The following is a 19467-nucleotide window of genomic DNA, read 5'->3' as shown; positions in this document are numbered from 1 at the left end:
TGGGAGCGAAGCTCCCTCTCCAGTGCGGGTAAGAACCTGGTCATCAGGTGTGAGGCACTCTCGCTGTTGCTGTACGTGGCGCAGGTCTAGCCCATTCCACTCTCCTGCGTGGTGGCGATCACTCGAGCCATCTTCCGCTTTATCTGGAGGTCAAAAATGGATCGTGTCCGCATGGACGCGATGTACAAGCCTCTAGATAAAGGGGGAAAAAACGTGCCCAACATCGCCCTCATACCGATGGCCACCTTTGTGTGGCTGCATCAAGCGGTGTGTAGTCCCTCAGTATACAAACACCAAGTGTCACTATGTGCTGAGGTTCTACCTGTCCCCGGTATTGCGAAGGATGGGTCTGGCCACGCTGCCGCGGAACGCTCCAAGTAGTTGGACCGTGCCCTACCACCTGTCCCTGGTGGAAAAATTTATGCAGAAAAACACCTTTGACCACAAGTCCATCAGGCAGTGGTCAGCACGTAACGTCTTAGAGGCCCTGAGGGAAAAGGAGAGGGTGGATCCTGTGGGATGGTTCCCCGAGCAGACTGTCAAAGTCATTTGGCAGAATGCCTCATCGCCAGAACTTTCCAACAAGCACCAAGACGTAGCTTGGCTGGTGGTGAGAAAGGCCCTCCCCGTCAGATCCTTCCTACACGTCAGGAGTCTCACCCCCTCTGCACGTTGCCCTCGAGGTGGCTGTGGTGGGGAAGAGACCGTTGTTCACCTCCTTGTGGATTGTGCCTTTGCAAAGAAGGTCTAGAGAGAGATGCAGTGGTTTCTGTCGAGGTTCATCCCGAGCAGTTCTGTGACACAGGACTCTGTGCTCTACGGGCTGTTCCCAGGGACACACACCGAGACAAACATCAACTGCAGCTGGAGGATCATCAACTCGGTGAAAGACGCGCTTTGGTCTGCCCGAAACTTGTTGGTCTTCCAGCGCAAAGAGTTGTCCCCGACCGAGTGTTGCGGACTGGCACAATCCAAAGTCCAGGACTACGTGCTGAGGGACGCACTAAAGCTTGGGGCAGTTGCCGCAAAGGCGCAATGGGGAAGGGCCGCTGTCTAAGACCTTTCTACCACAGCGCACCGAGGGGCTGGGAACTGTTTAAATCCCCTCGGCCTGTACAGCTCAAAATGAAAGGCTGTAAATGATTGTAATATTGTTTGTACTGATGCACCTGGTGATACATTTTGTAAAAGTTGAACCGGATTGTACCCTTGTAATGGTGTTTTTGAAATGGTTTGGAATGTGGTTGAAGATATTTTATGAATAAAGTTTATTTTTGCAAAAAAAAAAGTGTAGTAAAGGAACCACTTGAATATTGTATCTGGACTCCGAGTGTTGAAATTTTGTCCCAGAGTATTCCTCGGACCTTTCAATTGGTGCTGCGAGCAGGGCCCGAAGGATGCAGGACACCGACGGGGAAATGGGATGAGTCACAGTGTGAATTCATTTTTATTCATACTAAATCCGACTCCGTCCCGATCCAGGAAGTGTCAGGCACCCCGCGTATCAGAAACCTGGGCTCCAGGCAATAGTTCAAGGGGTGGTAAGGGTGGGGTAGTTTGCTTGTCTTATAGATTGTTATAATTACATCCGGTATTAGCCGCAAGTAACGAGTTCGGTCAGAAAGGATCCAGGGTAAGAACCGTACCGCTGACAACAACTATACCCCGACCGTCTTACCCAGAGATGGCCAGTGGTGACAAACTCGAGTGGGGACCAGAGGGATCCTTGACACAGCATTGAGCTGACAAAAATAAGAAATCGATAGGCAAAATGAGAAAGAACAATTGGAACCCATTTGACTCACCCGCTGATCAGAGAAAATGGTGGGATAATCAGAAAAAAGACAAAGATGATGAAGCCTGGATCCTAATGTTAAGACAACACATAGAGTTAAGTAAGAAAGTAAATCGAATGTTGGCCAACAAATCCCAAAATGAAGAGCTGGTCCAGGCAAAAAATCTCATGTCAGTTTCGGCAGCTTTACCACAGCCACCAGTAGCTGCACAATACGCAGATAATATAGATTGGAACGGGCTGGTGGAACAGGCGGCAGGATATGAGGAACAACGGGAAGCGGGTTGGGAATCACCACCACCATAACCCGTGGCCCCAATTAAGATAGAGCTTGTGCCCCCGGTGCCCGGACAACCAGGCAGACCAGGCACAGCAGCAAGCTGATTTCCGAGCCTTTAGAGCAGAAATGGCACAAGACTTAGGGCAAGCCCCATAAAACAAGAAAAGGGCGAGAGTGCCCATGAATATGGCAATCGGAAGTTTGAGGCATATTGTAACTACGGGGGTGTAGGTGCTGCGCTGAACCGAGACGATGTACAGTTTATGCAATTGTACAAGGATGGCCTTAGCCTGGCCCACCAGGCAATCCTAGACACCGGGCCCGGGCCCACCAGGCGATCCTAGACACCGGGCCCGGGCCCACCAGGCGATCCTAGACACCGGGCCCGGGCCCACCAGGCCATCCTAGACACTGGGCCCACCAGGCCATCCTAGACACCGGGCCCGGGCCCACCAGGCCATCCTAGACACCAGGCCCGGGCCCACCAGGCCATCCTAGACACCGGGCCCGGGCCCACCAGTCAATCCTAGACACCGGGCTAGTAGACAAGAACACATATGATCGAGGAAGATGGGCCACCGGGGTAGATAACCACATAGGGAAAACTAAGATAAAGGTGTCGGCAGTGAGGTTACAAACCCCACTGAAATGGTGGCCACTGCAGCAGCCGTTCCTAAACCCGAGGTGTGCTTTAATTGTAAAAACCCGAACATAAAATATTTACAGTGTTAGATGTAGCCAATGGATTTTGGTCGATACCACTGGACCAGGAATCCCAAGATAAATTCGCTTTCACAGTGGGAGGGAGACGGTGTACATGGGCGAGGCTCCCACAGGGATTCCACAACAGCCCCAACATCCTCCATTGGGTCACGAGTGAGAAGCTGAGTCCGTGCGACGTAGAGTCTAACAACAGTACAATCTTATAATATGCAGATGATATCCTAATAGCGTCAGAATCGGAAAGGGGCCACATCGGAGCTCTCCTGATAGCCATAAGGACACTGAAAAATGCTGGATTTAAGATAAACCCCTTTATGAGTGGATGACCGGGAGGGCGATGCGCTTGCCAGAGGGCAGAGCCACCGGAAGTGAGGATATGGGACCCATCAGAGATAAAATTAAAAATGATATTAAGCAATTGGATGGACAGCTAAAGGAATTACAACAGGAAGTGAAGGACCAACAGGCTATCAGGGATTTAGAAGAGAGGACAAAAGGGGGACCCCCGTCACCACCGGCTGAGGTCGGAGACATGGTGTTTGTTCAAATCACCCCTAGCCAACCAGGTTTTGCCCCAAAATGGACTGGACCGTACGGAATTATTCACGTGCCTGCGCCGATATGAAGGGAAAAGCTAGGTGGAAACACTGGTCACAACTGAAAAGGTATGATGTAAGTAAGAAAGACTAAATTACCAGGCAGTGGGAGGAAAACGGGCAACGAGCAGTCCGTACTGTGTTAGCCAAGTGGTTTAGGATTCATTCCCGATCTGGAGGACTGGCCATCTGAAAGAGAAAAGGGGGAATCCTCAACTACGGGGAGGGTCACCGTGGGCTGTGCACAAGGAGGGACGTAAAGGAGAAAGCTACAGTGTGTGAGAGATACAGTGTGTGAGAGATTTTTCGCAATTTACCTTCACACCCCAGGAGAACAACAACTGGGGTCACTGTCCCGGGGAGGAAGACTTGGGAATGACAGATACCTGGCATTGGATCTTGAGGGCCAAACACGGAGAGTTGACTGCAACGGCGGACCCCCGGACCGACACCACCCTGCTATCACAGGACACGACGACACCACAGAGACTATCTTGCCCAGACATGACCCCTGGGCCACAGAATGGACTGGTACTGTATACGGACGATGAACTCTTGTATGATAATGTTAAACATGAAATTGTACAGGTAATTGTGAACCTGGCAGGTATGCAACTGCCTGAGTATTGCAGTAACCAAGCGCCCCTACGAAAACTGTACAAATTACTGAGTAAGGCTGTGATTAATCAGCCGGCCGACGCCACGGGTGCCACTAGATTCAGGGGACATCCTGCTTTCCACCGCCAGAAGAGAGAGTTAGTTAACAATGTACTGACAGGGGTGAACACAGGGACTTCCCTGGTAAACTCTCTCGACATTCAAGGAATCAACTCCGAGGTCACGAATCTTAAAGGGATCATGAGGCAGCTTGCTCATAAGAGTAGCGAGGGGTGGTGAAACGGCAGCGGCCCTAGGGGGCAAGAGTGTGGCATCTGTATTGGAAAGCGTACACGTTATAGAGACCCATGCTAAAGCCACCAGCCAATTAATAGAAAGGGAGGAACGACAAGAGGGCAGCACCTAAAAAAGCCAGCTTACGGCCAGTGGCTGATCGGGCAATTAAGACAAAATCTGGGCCAGATCCAAAGTGGGGAGGTACCGGGCTGGATCAACAGTGCCCGGTTGTGGGGGATGGCCAAGAACCCAGGCGTCATCGACGCATGTACATTGAAAGGAGTGACCAGGGTGTATGCGGTGATTCAGAAGTGCACCTCAAACCAAATGAACGTGTTAGGTATGGGCAATCCCCTCAGTCACAGCAGACACGGGCCCACACCCTCAGTACCGAGTGGAGAACATTGGGTTAATCCGAGACAATGACTCCCTCCGGTACTACCCCATAGATATGCATGCCATACGCAAGAATGAGGGCATACACGGGGTAACACTGAGTGGGTGCAGATGGAAAGGTAGCCTCACAATTTGCTCCCATCCAGTTGGAACGGGGGGGGGGTGCTGGACAAATGCAGGTACAACCGAACGGAGGGTTGTATATTAGAAATTACCCACAGAGAAAACCATCACACCCGCTCAGGATACAAGGGAACCCCGGCTCCCAGTTACTATCAGACACAGCGTGAATAATGTACGTCCAACAAAGGGGTCAGGTCTCAGTCAACGCCTCCGACACACTCCACCATGCCCTGGAACACTATGAGGAACCTAAGCAGGCCCCAATTCCCCACCTTCCCGAAAGTCTGACAAAGTTTAAAGGTGACTTACGAAAGGTGAGGAATCAGCATTACGTGTTACAGGCGGTGTTTAAAAGGCTAATCAATGATACGGAAGAGCACTTGAGAGATCCGACGGTGGGAGCAAGTGTGGGAATGGGGGCTGAATGTGGACATACACCCCTGGATAAGAATAAGCTCTCATATACTCGTCGCAGTGCAGCTAGTGTTAGCATTGTTTAACTCTAATTCTTTCAATGTCTTCTCCAGACAATCCAAAAAGTACCAGGGGACCATGAGTGGCGTACTGAGAGGCTGCAAGGAGACATTTGCGTTACATTATGGGACCAGCAACACTCACACACACACAGATTACACAATCCACACTGACATCACTAAAAATCACAGACGGAATCTCAGTAACAATCCACATGCTTTGCACAGTCTTGTGTTGGGGGTTTAGTGTTTGATATTTCAAACTGCAGTGACATTCCCGACAAGATGAGTTAAAGTTTTAACATTAACCAGAAAATGGCTGAAACATTGTTTTCCTGGGGTGAACACATCAAAGGACAGGAAGAATCAGAAAGTTGTCCTGCCCTGGGATTAACATATCAATGGACAGGCCTCCTGGGGAGCAGATTGAGAGACATCCCAACATGCCAGGGGTGGAGTCTGCAAACTGCTCGTTCAGGATATACCTGGCTAGGAACCCAATCCGAAAACCGCCTCCAGAGTGCGGAGCTAGTCCCCACTCTGGCTTAATGTGCGTGTGTGTTCCCTCTGTCTCAATCTGCTTTATAACTCTTTGACTTGTTTGTATTTGGATGTTGCTGAGTTGTAACTGAGAGTGATTCATTGGCTCTTGCGTTATTTTGTTTGAAAATGTTCTTTGCTCTCTGTTTTAATGGAATTAATTTTCTCCCCCACCCCTCAAAGAATTTTTATTTTGAAACCTGCAATCTGAAGATCCAGACTGGGACAAGGACTCTTCTTCTTCAGGAGTTTCCTGAGACCTTCTCCAAGGCCGTGCTCCATGGGCCCACGTGAGTTTGTGTCCGTTTCTTACCCCGAGATTTCAATTCCTCTCCGGGACCCTGGTTTTCGGTGGCTCCGGTTAACCAGTTCCTGTTGGACTGTGGGCCTGGAGTTTCAAAAAGAAAATCTTGGGGTTAAAGTAGCCTAGCCTTGCAATCTAAAACTTACATGTTAGCCTCCAGTGTGTGAGGAACAGGAGCCCCACAAGAGGAAATGAAAAGTCCTAAAGTGAAGCTGCCTAAAATCTTGTTATAATTCAGGGATAATGCGTGTAATTTGGGCTGCGCGATCATTCTGACGGTTAAACGGGATTCCCGGTGGTCATTTTACTGAGGGTTTAGGTTTCTATCTGCCTTTCTCCAGTTTTCTTTCTGTTTATTTCTTCGCTTTGCGCTATTTAAGCCTTCAAGGAATAATCACAGGTGAATTGATGGACCCACAGCAGGGGAAGTGAGCTGCAGAAGGGGCAGGGAAAGACTTTACACATGGGAAGAGGAGGCAGGAGTTTCAGAAGGTAGGAGTCACACAGGGGGCTGATTAAGGGGGAGATTATACAGAGGAGGTGGGAGGCTGCTGTTCGTTTCGGAGGGGGGTAATTTGAATGAACATGGGGACAGGGTGCTTGTTCATGTTTGAAATAGTGAGGGGTCGCTGCTACATGTTTAAAATGGTGAATGCATATGAGTTAATAGCTGACTGATATGAGTTTGTATTTATACAGACGTCCAGAGAGATAGGGGGTGGGGCGGTGCTGGGAGTGTGGGGACTGTTGTGATGGTGGGTTGGGTGTTAGATGGGGGTTGTTTGAGAGAGATTTTTGAGTGGGCAAACGCGGGGTTAAAAATGGCGCGAGTAATTTGGCGGCCACAAAACAAACGGTCTGGCGAAAATGATGCAGAGATGGAATAATTGCCGGCTGATAATGACAGGGAGGAAAAGAATGGGGGTTGGATAATATTTGCGAGGAGGAAAGAAAAAACTAAATAACCAGTCCAGTATAGATTTTGAAGAGCACACATTGGGGGTTATATATTTCTTTTTTCAGAAAAGGTTGCTGACAGGAAATAGAAGAGAAAATGAAAGATATGATGAAATCTATTTTTTGAATTGTGAATCAGGGGAGAGCGCGAACGCAGTCCCCCACTACCACAAATTTTGCAGTCGAGTATCCCGCATTTGGGGACATCGCAGGCGTTAGCACACCCGAAGTGCAATGGGCTAGCCTCGTCCTGGGAGAACCTTTTTTTTCTTTTTTTTGCAAAAATATACTTTATTCATAAAATATCTTCAATCACATTCCAAACCATTTCAATAACAACATTACAAGGGTACAATCCAGGTTAAACTTTTACAAAATGTATCACCAGGTGCATCAGTACAAACAATATTACAATCATTTACAGCCTTTCATTTTGAGCTGTACAGCCCGAGGGGATTTAAACAGTTCCCAGTCCCTCGGTGCGCTGTGGTAGAAAGGTCTTAGACAGCGACCCTTCCCCATTGCGCCTTTGCGGCAGCTGCTCCAAGATTTAGTGCATCCCACAACACGTAGTCCTGGACTTTGGATTGTGCCAGTCCGCAACAATCGGTTGGGGACAACTCTTTGTGCTGGAAGACCAACAAGTTTCGGGCAGACCAAAGCGCCTCTTTCACCGAGTTGATGATCCTCCAGCTGCAGTTGATGTTTGTCTCGGTGTGTGTCCCTGGGAACAGCCCGTAGAGCACAGAGTCCCGTGTCACAGAACTGCTCGGGATGAACCTCAACAGCAACCACTGCATCTCTCTCCAGACTTTCTTTGCAAAGGCACAATCCACAAGGAGGTGAACAACGGTCTCTTCCCCACCACAGCCACCTCGAGGGCAACGTGCAGAGGGGGTGAGCTTCCTGACGTGTAGGAAGGATCTGACGGGGAGGGCCTTTCTCACCACCAGCCAAGCTACGTCTTGGTGCTTGTTGGAAAGTTCTGGCGATGAGGCATTCTGCCAAATGACTTTGACAGTCTGCTCGGGGAACCATCCCACAGGGTCCACCCTCTCCTTTTCCCTCAGGGCCTCTAGGACGTTACGTGCTGACCACTGCCTGATGGACTTGTGGTCAAAGGTGTTTTTCTGCATAAATTTTTCCACGAGGGACAGGTGGTAGGGCACGGTCCAACTACTTGGAGCGTTCAGCGGCAGCGTGGCCAGACCCATCCTTCGCAACACCGGGGACAGGTAGAACCTCAGCACGTAGTGACACTTGGTGTTTGCGTACTGAGAGTCTATGCACCGCTTGACGCAGCCACACACAAAGGTGGCCATCAGTATGAGGGCGATGTTGGGCACGTTTATTCCCCCTTTATCTAGAGGCTTGTACATCGCGTCTCTGCGGACACGATCCATTTTTGACCTCCAGATAAAGCGGAAGATGGCTCGTGTGATCACCACCACGCAGGAGTGTGGAATGGGCCAGACCTGCGCCACGTACAGCAACAGCGAGAGTGCCTCACACCTGATGACCAGGTTCTTACCCGCAATGGAGAGGGAGCGTCGCTCCCACATGCCCAGTTTCCTTTTCACCATAGACACTCGCTCCTTCCAGTTTCTAACGCATGCCCCGGTCCCTCCGAACCATATCCCCAGCACCTTCAGGCCGTCAGCCCTGACAGTGAAGGGGACAAATGATCGGTCAGCCCACTTCCCAAAGAACATGGCCTCGCTCTTCCCACGATTTACCTTGGCTCCCGAGGCCAGTTCGAACTGGTCGCGGATGTGGATCAGTCTGCGCACCGACAGCGGATCCGAGCAGAAGACGGCGACATCATCCATGTGCAGGGAGGCTTTGAACTGAGTGCCTCCACTGCCTGGGATCGTCACTCCTCTTATGCCCGGATCCTTCCTGATGGACTCGGCAAAGGGTTCTATGCAACACACGAAAAGAACAGGCGAGAGAAGACAGCCCTGCCTGACTCCAGATTTAATCGGAAAGCTATCTGTTTCCCACCCATTGATCGAGACTGCGCTACTGATGTTAGTGTAGAGCAGTTGGATCCAATTTCGAATTCCCTCCCCAAACCCCAATTTGGAGAGCACATCCACCATGTAGGTGTGCGATATTCTGTCAAAGGCCTTCTCCTGATCCAAGCTGATGAGGCAGGTATCCACACACCTGTCCTGTACATAGGCAATCGTATCCCTGAGCAGCGCGAGGCTGTCCGAGATCTTCCTGCCCGGCACAGTGCAGGTCTGGTCATGGTGGATCACCAATTCCAGAGCGGATTTGACACGGTTGGCGATGACCTTGGACAGAATCTTATAGTCCACATTCAACAGCGAAATGGGTCGCCAATTTCTAATTTCCTCCCTTCCCCCCTTGTGCTTGTAGATGAGGGTGATGATGCCTTTCCTCATGGATTCTGACATGCTGCCGGCCAGGAGCATACTCTCGTACACTTCTAGCAGGTCCGGGCCCATCCAGTCCCACAGAGCCGAATACAACTCCGCTGGCAAGCCGTCGCTTCCGGGAGTTTTACTCTTCTCGAAGGACTCAAGGGCCTTAGTCTGTTCGTCAGGAGTTAGCGGTTTGTCCAGGCTCTCCCATGTACTGTCGTCTAAGACCTCCGTGATGGAGGACAGGAAGGACTGGGAGGCCGTGCTGTCTGTGGGCTTCACGTCATACAATCGGGCATAAAAGGATTTGCTGATCCTCAAAATGTCGGACTGCGATGACTTTAGTGAGCCGTCTTCTTCCTTCAGGCTGCTGATCACAGAGCTCTCTCTGTTACTTTTGGAAGAAGAAATGTGAGCACGTCTCATCCTGCTCCACGGAGCGGACTCTGGAATGGAAGATGATCTTGGAGGCCTCCGAGGCAAAGAGCGAGGCTTGCTGGCCCTTCACCTCTTGGAGTTCCTCCTTGACATCGACCCCCATCGACTGCAGCAGGAGCAGATTCTGCAGGTTTTTCTGGAGTCGGGACCTTTCACTCTGTTCCTTTCTAGCTTTCTGGGTGCCTTTGAGGATGAAAAACGTCTTGATGTTTCCCTTGATCGCTTCCCACAACTGTGTCAGGGACTCAAAGAGGGGTTTCACGGTTCTCCAGCCTTTGTAAGACCTCTTGAGCTCCTCGCTGTGCTCTGGGGTCAGCAGTTGCACGTTTAGCTTCCATGCCCCCCTGCCCACCCTCTGGTCTTCCTCCAAGTGACAGTCAACCAGTAGGAGGCAGTGGTCGGAGAACACCGGCTTGACGTCGGTGGATCTGACTGCGAACGCGCGGGACACAAACAGGAAGTCTATCCTGAAACGGATGGACCCGTCTGGCCGCGACCAGGTGTATCTACGCTGCGCTCAAGCGGCCGTACCGGCACAAAATGGGCAGCCGGCCCAGGCGCCAATACACGGACAGAGAGCTATAACGGGGGCTTCCCGGCGCAACTGAGAACCACGTATGTGTCCCTGTCACCTAGCGCAACCATGAAGCTATTGGAAACAAATTACCCCAACTAAAACCTAGACATGGAAATGAGTCGTTTTGGCAAAAATTGAGGGAAATACGGCAATGCCACGATCTCCATAACAGGGACGTTCGCGGGTTAGTCCGGATAAAACTACCTGAGGCGTTTTGGGGACGGCTGCAGCAAGCGTATCAGGACGGAACCTGGTGTAATGATATCGCTGCAGACCAGGGACAGCAGCAAGCTGATTTCCGAGCCTTTAGAGCAGAAATGGCACAAGTCTTAGGGCAAGCCCCAGTTAATTGGAATACAGTGACTGGAGTAAAACAAGAAAAGGGCGAGAGTGCCCATGAATATGGCAATTGGAAGTTTGAGGCATATTGTAACTATGGGGGTGTAGGTGCACTGGAGGTTCACTAGAGCTTTCCCCACCAGGGACTGCAGCGCCACCACGGCCACAAAGATCCTCGCTTTTGAAGTAGTACCAAGATGGGGAATCCCTTTACAGATAGATTCGGATCAAGGAGCGCATTTTACGGACAGTATTATGAAAAGGACGTGTGAGCTGCTCGGAGTAAAACAGAAATTTCACGTACCTGACCGTCCACAAAGCTCAGGAATGGAAGAACGTATGAACCGCACGTTAAAAAATGCTATTGCAATGGCAAACACAACAACTGGTGGGGGATGGGTGGATGTGCTCCCCTGCATATTGATGCGACTGAGGGCTACCCCCAACAGGACAACTGGTTTAACCCCTTATGAGTTGCTGACCGGGAGGGCTATGCGCTTGCCAGAGGGCAGAGCCACCGGAAGTGAGGATATGGGACCCATCAGAGATAAAATTAAAAACGATATTAAGCAATTGGATGGACAGCTAAAGGAATTACAACAGGAAGTGAAGGACCAACAGGCTATCAGGGATTTAGAAGAGAGGACAAAAGGGGGACTCCCGTCACCACCGGCTGAGGTCGGAGACATGGTGTTTGTTCATATCACCCCTAGCCAACCAGTTTTTGCCCCAAAATGGACTGGACCGTACGGAATTATTCACGTGCCTGCGTCGGTATGAAGGGAAAAGCTAGGTGGAAACACTGGTCGCAACTGAAAAGGTATGATGTAAGTAAGAGAGACTAAATTACCAGGCAGCGGGGGGAAAACGGGCAACGAGCAGTCCGTACTGTGTAGGACAAGTGGTTTAGGATTCATTCCCGATCTGGAGGACTGGCCATCTGAAAGACAAAAGGGGGAATCCTCAACTACGGGGAGGGTCACCGTGGGCTGTGCACAAGGAGGGACGTAAAGGAGAAAGCTGCCTCTTATATCCAACCTAAACCCTGGTGATCACCAGCAGTGTGCTTCATTACAGAAATAACAATAACCGGGTAACCTCCACGCCAAGATGGAAAAAAGCTGGGTGTCCATGATCATTACCAGGGCCCTGGCTATCGCAGCCACCGGCATACAGAATGTAAACCGTGAAGCAGTGGCCGGTATGGGCTTATACTACAAGAATGTCAGCGACGGATATTGCGTGAAAGGAGGTGTGAATGTCACAACGGAAAGGTCAATGCTCTTCAAGTGTGGCACCGGGCTTACGCAACTATCCATTGGAATGAGCGATGGTGAGAGCCTAGGGCAGAGCTCGCATTCGGGAACGGAACTCCGATGGAAAAATGAGGGCCCACTATGCTTCCAGATCAGCGATGGTTCGGACGGACCCTGGACATGTGCGAAGGGGGCACAGGTCCAGATACAGTGTGTGAGAGATTTTTCGCAATTTACCTTCACACCCCAGGACAACAACAACTGGGGTCACTGTCCCGGGGAGGAGGACTTGGGAATGACAGATACCTGGCATTGGATCTTGAGGGCCAAACACGGAGAGTTGACTGCAACGGCGGACCCCCGGACCGACACCACCCCGCTATCACAGGACACGACAAGAGACTATCTTGCCCAGACATGACCCCTGGGCCACAGAATGAACTGGTACTGTATACGGACGGTGAACTCTTGTATGATAATGTTAAACATGAAATTGTACAGGTAATTGTGAACCTGGCAGGTATGCAACTGCCTGAGTATTGCAGTAACCAAGCGCCCCTACGAAAACTGTACAAATTACTGAGTAAGGCTGTGATTAATCAGCCGGCCGACGCCACGGGTGCCACTAGATTCAGGGGACATCCTGCTTTCCACCGCCAGGAGAGAGAGTTAGTTAACAATGTACTGACAGGGGTGAACACAGGGACTTCCCTGGTAAACTCTCTCGACATTCAAGGAATCAACTCCGAGGTCACGAATCTTAAAGGGATCATGAGGCAGCTTGCTCATGAGAGTAGCGAGGGGTGGTGAAACGGCAGCGGCCCTAGGGGGCAAGAGTGTGGCATCTGTATTGGAAAGCGTACACGTTATAGAGACCCATGCTAAAGCCACCAGCCAATTAACAGAAAGGGAGGAACGACAAGAGGGCAGCACCCAAAAAAGCCAGCTTACGGCCAGTGGATGATCGGGCAATTAAGACACAATCTGGGCCAGATCCAAAGGGGGGAGGTACCGGGCTGGATCAACAGTGCCCGGTAGTGGGGGATGGCCAAGAACCCAGGCGTCATCGACGCATGTACATTGAAAGGAGTGACCAGGGTGTATGCGGTGATTCAGAAGTGCACCTCAAACCAAATGAACGTGATAGGTATGGGCAATCCCCTCAGTCACAGCAGACACGGGCCCACACCCTCAGTATCAAGTGGAGAACATTGGGTTAATCCGAGACAATGACTCCCTCCGGTACTACCCCATAGATATGCATGCCATACGCAAGAATGAGGGCATACACGGGGTATCACTGAGTGGGTGCAGGAGGAAAGGTAGCCTCACAATTTGCTCCCAACCAGTTGGAACGGGGGTGGTGCTGGACAAATGTGGGTACAACCGAACGGAGGGTTGTATATTAGAAATTACCCACAGAGGAAACCATCACACCCGCTCAGGATACAAGGGAACCCCGGCTCCCAGTTAGTATCGGACACGCGTGAATAATGTACGTCCAACAAAGGGATCAGGTCTCAGTCAACCAGGGGGTCATTGTGCTGTGGCCTTTGTCTAATTAATACCATTAAGTTACTGATAATAAAAGATATATAAACTGTGCTCATTTGAACCTCGGTGGAGAAGTGCCTGGATTGCCCAGTGTTTGCTCCCCGCATGCGTAATAAAGGAACCACTTGAATATTGCATCTGGACTCCGAGTGTTGAACTTTTGTACCAGAGTATTCCTCGGTTCTTTCAACGTGTTGGTGGATTGAGCAGACAAGTGGCAGATGAAGTTCAATGTACAGAAGTGTGAGGTGATCCATTTTGGCAGGAAGAATATGGTGAGACAGCATAAAATAAAGGAAGAGCCTCTAAAAGAGGTGCACAAACAGAGGGAACTCAGACGTACATAGGCCATTGAAGATGGCAGGACGTGTTGAGAGCAGTTAATAAAGCAGATAGTATCTTAGGCTTTATTAATAGGGGCATTGAGTACAAGAGTAAGGAGGTCATGTTGAACTCGTATAAGACACTAATTAGGCCTCATCTGGAATACTGCGTCCAGTTCTGGGCGCCATACTTGAGGAAGGATGTGAAGACATTGGAGAGGGTACAGAGGAGATTCACAAGAATGATTCCCGGGATGAAGAACTGTAGCTATGAGGATAGATTGGAGAGGATGGGACTGTTTTCCTTGGAGAAAAGAAGGCTGTGAGGAGAGTTGGTGGAGGTATTCAAGATCCTGAGAGATATGGACAAGGTAAATCGTGAGAAACTGTTTCCACTCAAGTGAACATCAAGGACTAGAGGGCACAGATTCAAAATAATTGGCAAAAGGAGTAAATGTGATGTGAGGAAAGATTAATTCACCCAGAGGGTGGTTGGAGTCTGGAACAAAATTCCTGAGAGGGTGCTGGAGGCAGATTCGATCGAGGTATTCAGAAGGGAATTGGATCGTTACCTGAAAAGACAGAATGTGCAAGGTTACGGGGATGAGGCAGGGGAGTAGGACTAGGTGGAAGGCTCTTTCAGAGACCCAGTGCAGACTTGATAGGCCGAATGGCCTCCTTCCACACTGTAAAAAATTCTGTGACATCACAAAGCAGTATCAAGATTTTGTGATTTAGAGATAGATCATGAAATCGGAAATGATCAAAACAAAGGGCGTACATTTATTGTGAGCTGTACAGCCCGAGGGGCTCTAAACAGTTCCCAGTCCCTCGGTACACTGTGGCAGAAGGGTCTTAGACAGCGACCCTTCCCCATTGCGCCTTTGCGGCAGCTGCCCCAAGCTTTAGTGCGTCCCTCAGCACGTAGTCCTCGGCCTTGGAATGTGCCAGTCCGCAACACTCGGTCGGGGACAACTCTTTGTGCTGGAAGACCAACAAGTTTCGGGCAGACCAAAGAGCGTCTTTCACCGAGTTGATGATCCTCCAGCTGCAGTTGATGTTTGTCTCGGTGTGTGTCCCTGGGAACAGCCCGTAGAGCATAGAGTCCTGTGTCACAGAACTGCTCGGGATGAACCTCGACAGAAACCACTGCATCTCTCTCCAGACTTTCTTTGCAAAGGCACAATCCACAAGGAGGTGGACAACGGTCTCTTCCCCACCACAGCCACCTCGAGGGCAACGTGCAGAGGGGGTGAGCTTCCTGGCGTGTAGGAAGGATCTGACGGGGAGGGCCTTTCTCACCACCAGCCAAGCTACGTCTTGGTGTTTGTTGGAAAGTTCTGGCGATGAGGCATTCTGCCAAATGACTTTGACAGTCTGCTCGGGGAACCATCCCACAGGGTCCACCCTCTCCTTATCCCTCAGGGCCTCTAGGACGTTACGTGCTGACCACTGCCTGATGGACTTGTGGTCAAAGGTGTTTTTCTGCATAAATTTTTCCACCAGGGACAGGTGGTACGGCACGGTCCAACTACTTGGAGCGTTCCGCGGCAGCGTGGCCAGACCCATCCTTCGCAACACCGGGGACAGGTAGAACCTCAGCACGTAGTGACACTTGGTGTTTGCGTACTGAGGGTCTACGCACCGCTTGATGCAGCCGCACACAAAGGTGGCCATCAGTATGAGGGCGATGTTGGGCACGTTTATTCCCCCTTTATCTAGAGGCTTATACAGCGCGTCCCTGCGGACACGATCCATTTTCGACCTCCAGATAAAGGGGAAGATGGCTCGGGTGATCGCCATCGCGCAGCAGTCTGGAATGGGCCAGACCTGCGCCATGTACAGCAACAGCGAGAGTGCCTCACACCTGATGACCAGGTTCTTACCCGCAACGGAGAGGAAGCGTCGCTCCCAGATTCCCAGTTTCCTTTTCACCATAGACACTGGATCCTTCCAGTTTCTAACGCATACCCCGGTCCCTCTGAACCATATCCCCAGCACCTTCAGGCCGTCAGCACTGACGGTGAAGGGGACAAAGGATCGGTCAGCCCAGTTCCCAAAGAACACGGCCTCGCTCTTCCCACGATTTACCTTGGCTCCCGAGTCCAGTTCGAACTGGTCGCAGATGTGGATCAGTCTGCACACCGACAGCGGATCAGAACAGAAGACGGCGACATCGTCCATGTACAGGGAGGCTTTGATCTGAGTGCCTCCACTGCCTGGGATCGTAACTCCTCTAATGCCCGGATCCTTCCTGATGGACTCAGCAAAGAACAGGCGAGAGAGGACAGCCCTGCCTGACTCCAGATTTAATTGGAAAGCTATCTGATTCCCACCCATTGATTGAGACTGCGCTACTGATGTTAGTGTAGAGTAGGATCCAACTGGATCCAATTGCGAATTCCCTCCCCAAACCCCATTTTGAGAGCACATCCACCATGTAGGTGTGCGATATTCTGTCAAAGGCTTTCTCCTAATCCAGGCTGATGAGGCAGGTGTCCACACCCCTGTCCTGCACATAGGCAATCGTATCCCTGAGCAGCGCCAGGCTGTCAGAGATCTTCCTGCCCGGCACAGTGCAGGTCTGGTCAGGGTGTATCACCAATTCCAGAGCGGATTTGACCCGATTGGCGATGACCTTGGACAGAATCTTATAGTCCACATTCAACAGTGAAATGGGTCGCCAATTTCTAATTTCCTCCCTTTCTTCCTTGTGCTTGTACATGAGGGTGATGATGCCTTTCCTCATGGATTCTGACATACTGCCGGCCAGGAGCATACTCTCGTACACCCCTAGCAGGTCTGGGCCCATCCAGTCCCACAGAGCCCAATACAACTCCGCCGGCAAGCCGTCGCTTCTGGGGAGATTTACTCTTCTCGAAGGACTCAAGGGCCTAAGTCAGTTCGTCAGGAGTTCGCGGTTTGTCCAGCCTCTCCCGTGTACTGTCGCCTAAGACCTCCGTGATAGAGGACAAGGAGGACTGGGAGGCCGTGCTGTCCGTCGGCTTCACGTCATAAAATCCGGCATAAAAGGATTTGCTGATCCTCAAAATGTCGGACTGCGCTGACTTTACTGATCTGTCTTCTTCATTCAGGCTGCTGAACACAGAGCTCTCTCTCTGTTCCTTTTGGAAGAAGAAACGTGAGCACGTCTCATCCTGCTCCACGGAGCGGACTCTGGAACGGAAGATGTTCTTGGAGGCAAAGTGCGAGGCTTGCTGGCTCTTCACCTCTTGGAGTTCTTCCTTGACATCGACCCCCACCGACTGCAGCCGGAGCAGATTCTGCATGTTTTTCTGGAGTCGGGACATTTCCCTCTCTTCCTTTCTAGCTTTCTGGATGCTTTTGAGGATGAAAAACCTCTTGGTGTTTCCCTTGATCGCTTCCCACCAGTGTGTCAGGGACTCAAAGAGGGGTTTCATGGTTCTCCAACCTTCATAAGCCCTCTTGAGCTCCTCAATGTTCTCTGGGGTCAGCAGTTGCACGAATAGCTTCCATGCCCCCCTGCCCACCCTCAGGTCCTTCTCCAAGTGGCAGTCCGCCAGTAGGATGCAGTGGTCAGAGAAGAACACCGGCTTGACCTCGGTGGATCTGACTGTGAATGCACGGGACACAAAGAGGAAGTCTATCCTGGAACGAATGGACCCGTCTGGCCGCGACCAGGTGTATCTACGCTGCGCTCCGTCTGCAGGGTTGCTGAAGACGTCGTGCAGCTTGGCATCCTTAACTGTTTCCATCAGGGATCTGGACGTAGCGTCCAATCTGCTTCCGGCCCTGCCGGATCGTCCAGCCGCATCGATGATGCAGTTGAAGTCACCGCCCAGAATGACCGGCCTGGAGGTCGCCAGCAGCAGTGGGAGCTGCTGAAAAACCTCCAGCCGCTCAGCTCCTTGTGACGGGCCATACACGTTAATTAACCGGAGTGGAGCGTTCTTGTACATTACGTCTGCTACGAGGAGTCGCCCGCCCACCACCTCCTTGACCTCGGAGACGGTGAAGTTGCCTCCCCGCAGCAGAATACCCAGGCCGGAGGAACGAGAGTCGTTTCCGCCCGACCAGATCGATGGCCCGTGGGACCACCACCGTGACCATTGCCTGTAGGAGCTGAACTGGATAACCTCACTTATCCACGTTAAACTCCATCTGCCAAATTTTGGCCCATTCACCTAACCTGTCCATATCCATTTGTAAATTTCTCATTTCTTCACTGCAACTTACTTTCCCACCTATTTTGGTGTCATCTGCAAAGTTAGCTATGGTACCTTCTACTCCTGAATCCAAGTAAATAGTTGGGGCCCAAGGACCGAACCCTGTGGCACCCCACTAGTTACAGCTTGCCATCCACAAAAGACCCATTTATCCTGACTCTCTGCTTTCTGTTGGTTAGCCAAAGCTCTATCCAAGCAAATATATTACCCTTAGCTGCGTGTGATCTTATCTTGTGTATTAATCTTTTGTGCGGCACCTTATCAAATGCCTTCTGGAAGTCCAGACATACTACATCTACAGGATCGCCATTATCCACTTTGCTTGTCACATCTTTAAAGAACTCTAGCGATTTAGTCAAACACGATTTAGTCTTCATAAAGCCATGCTGACTCTGATGGATTGCATTTTGACTTGCATTTTAGGAGGGTAGTGAAGGCATTGGAGAGAGTGCAGAAGAGGTTTACGAGTTTGGTTCCAGGGGCGAGGAAGTTGAGTTATGAAGTAAGATTGGAGAAGTTGGGACTGTATTCCTTGGGGAAAAGAAGTCTGAGAGGAGACTTGATAGAGGTATTGAAAATCATGAGGTATCTGGAGAGAGTAGATAGGGAGAAACTGCTTGCACCGATGAAAGGATCGAGAAGGAGCGGGCACAGGTTTAAAGTAACTAGCAGAAGAAGCAAAAGTGATAGGAGCAGCGAGTGGTCAGGGTCTGGAATGCACCGCCTGATAGCGTGGCGGAGGCAGGTTCAATTGAAGAGGGAATGAGATGATTATTTGAAAAGAAAGCATGTGCTGGGTTACGTGGAGAAGGCAGGAGAATGGCACGAAGTGAAATGTTCATTGGGAGAGCTGGTGCAGTCACGACGGGCGGAATGGGCTCCTTGTGCAGTGTAAGGATTGTGTGAACGTGGATGTAGACGTTTCCGAGTAGCTGTGTAAAGTGTGTGAGCTTTGAGGTGTGAGTTTTGACTGTTGCTGTATCAGCAGCAGCAGCAGCAGCGGGCGGGAGCGGCAGCAGAGAGCTGGTTGAAAGTGTTGTGAGGCGAAAGGTGCAGCTGAGAGAGTGTTTGAGAGGTGTATTTGCAAGTGAAAGATGTTTTTGTATGAGTGAGGTAGAGTGTTTGTGAGATGAGAGTGGTGTCTGTGAGCGTTGGGTGAGCGTGCGTGTTTTTTGTGTGTAGATGGTGCGGGTGAGTGAGAAAGAAAGAAAGTTGTGTTTTGAAAGATGTGCATGTTGAAAAGTAAAGAAAGCAGATGTTTGTAAGAAAACTATTTTTAGCATTGAAAATCCCCTGGAAAG

General features: G+C 50.7%; 1 pseudogene; it reads right to left on the bottom strand.

Moving 5' to 3' along the window:
- Positions 1 to 7217: 7217 nt before the first annotated feature.
- Positions 7218 to 7369, bottom strand: LOC144673884 (U1 spliceosomal RNA; annotated as a pseudogene).
- Between the last annotated feature and the right edge of the window lie 12098 nt (positions 7370 to 19467).

The sequence above is a fragment of the Cetorhinus maximus genome, unplaced genomic scaffold (genome assembly GCF_964194155.1).
Source record: "Cetorhinus maximus unplaced genomic scaffold, sCetMax3.hap1.1 HAP1_SCAFFOLD_510, whole genome shotgun sequence".
Classification (NCBI taxonomy): Eukaryota; Metazoa; Chordata; class Chondrichthyes; order Lamniformes; family Cetorhinidae; genus Cetorhinus; species Cetorhinus maximus.
Note: the sequence above shows the minus strand (reverse complement) of the source record. Positions and strands in the feature narration are given on the sequence as shown.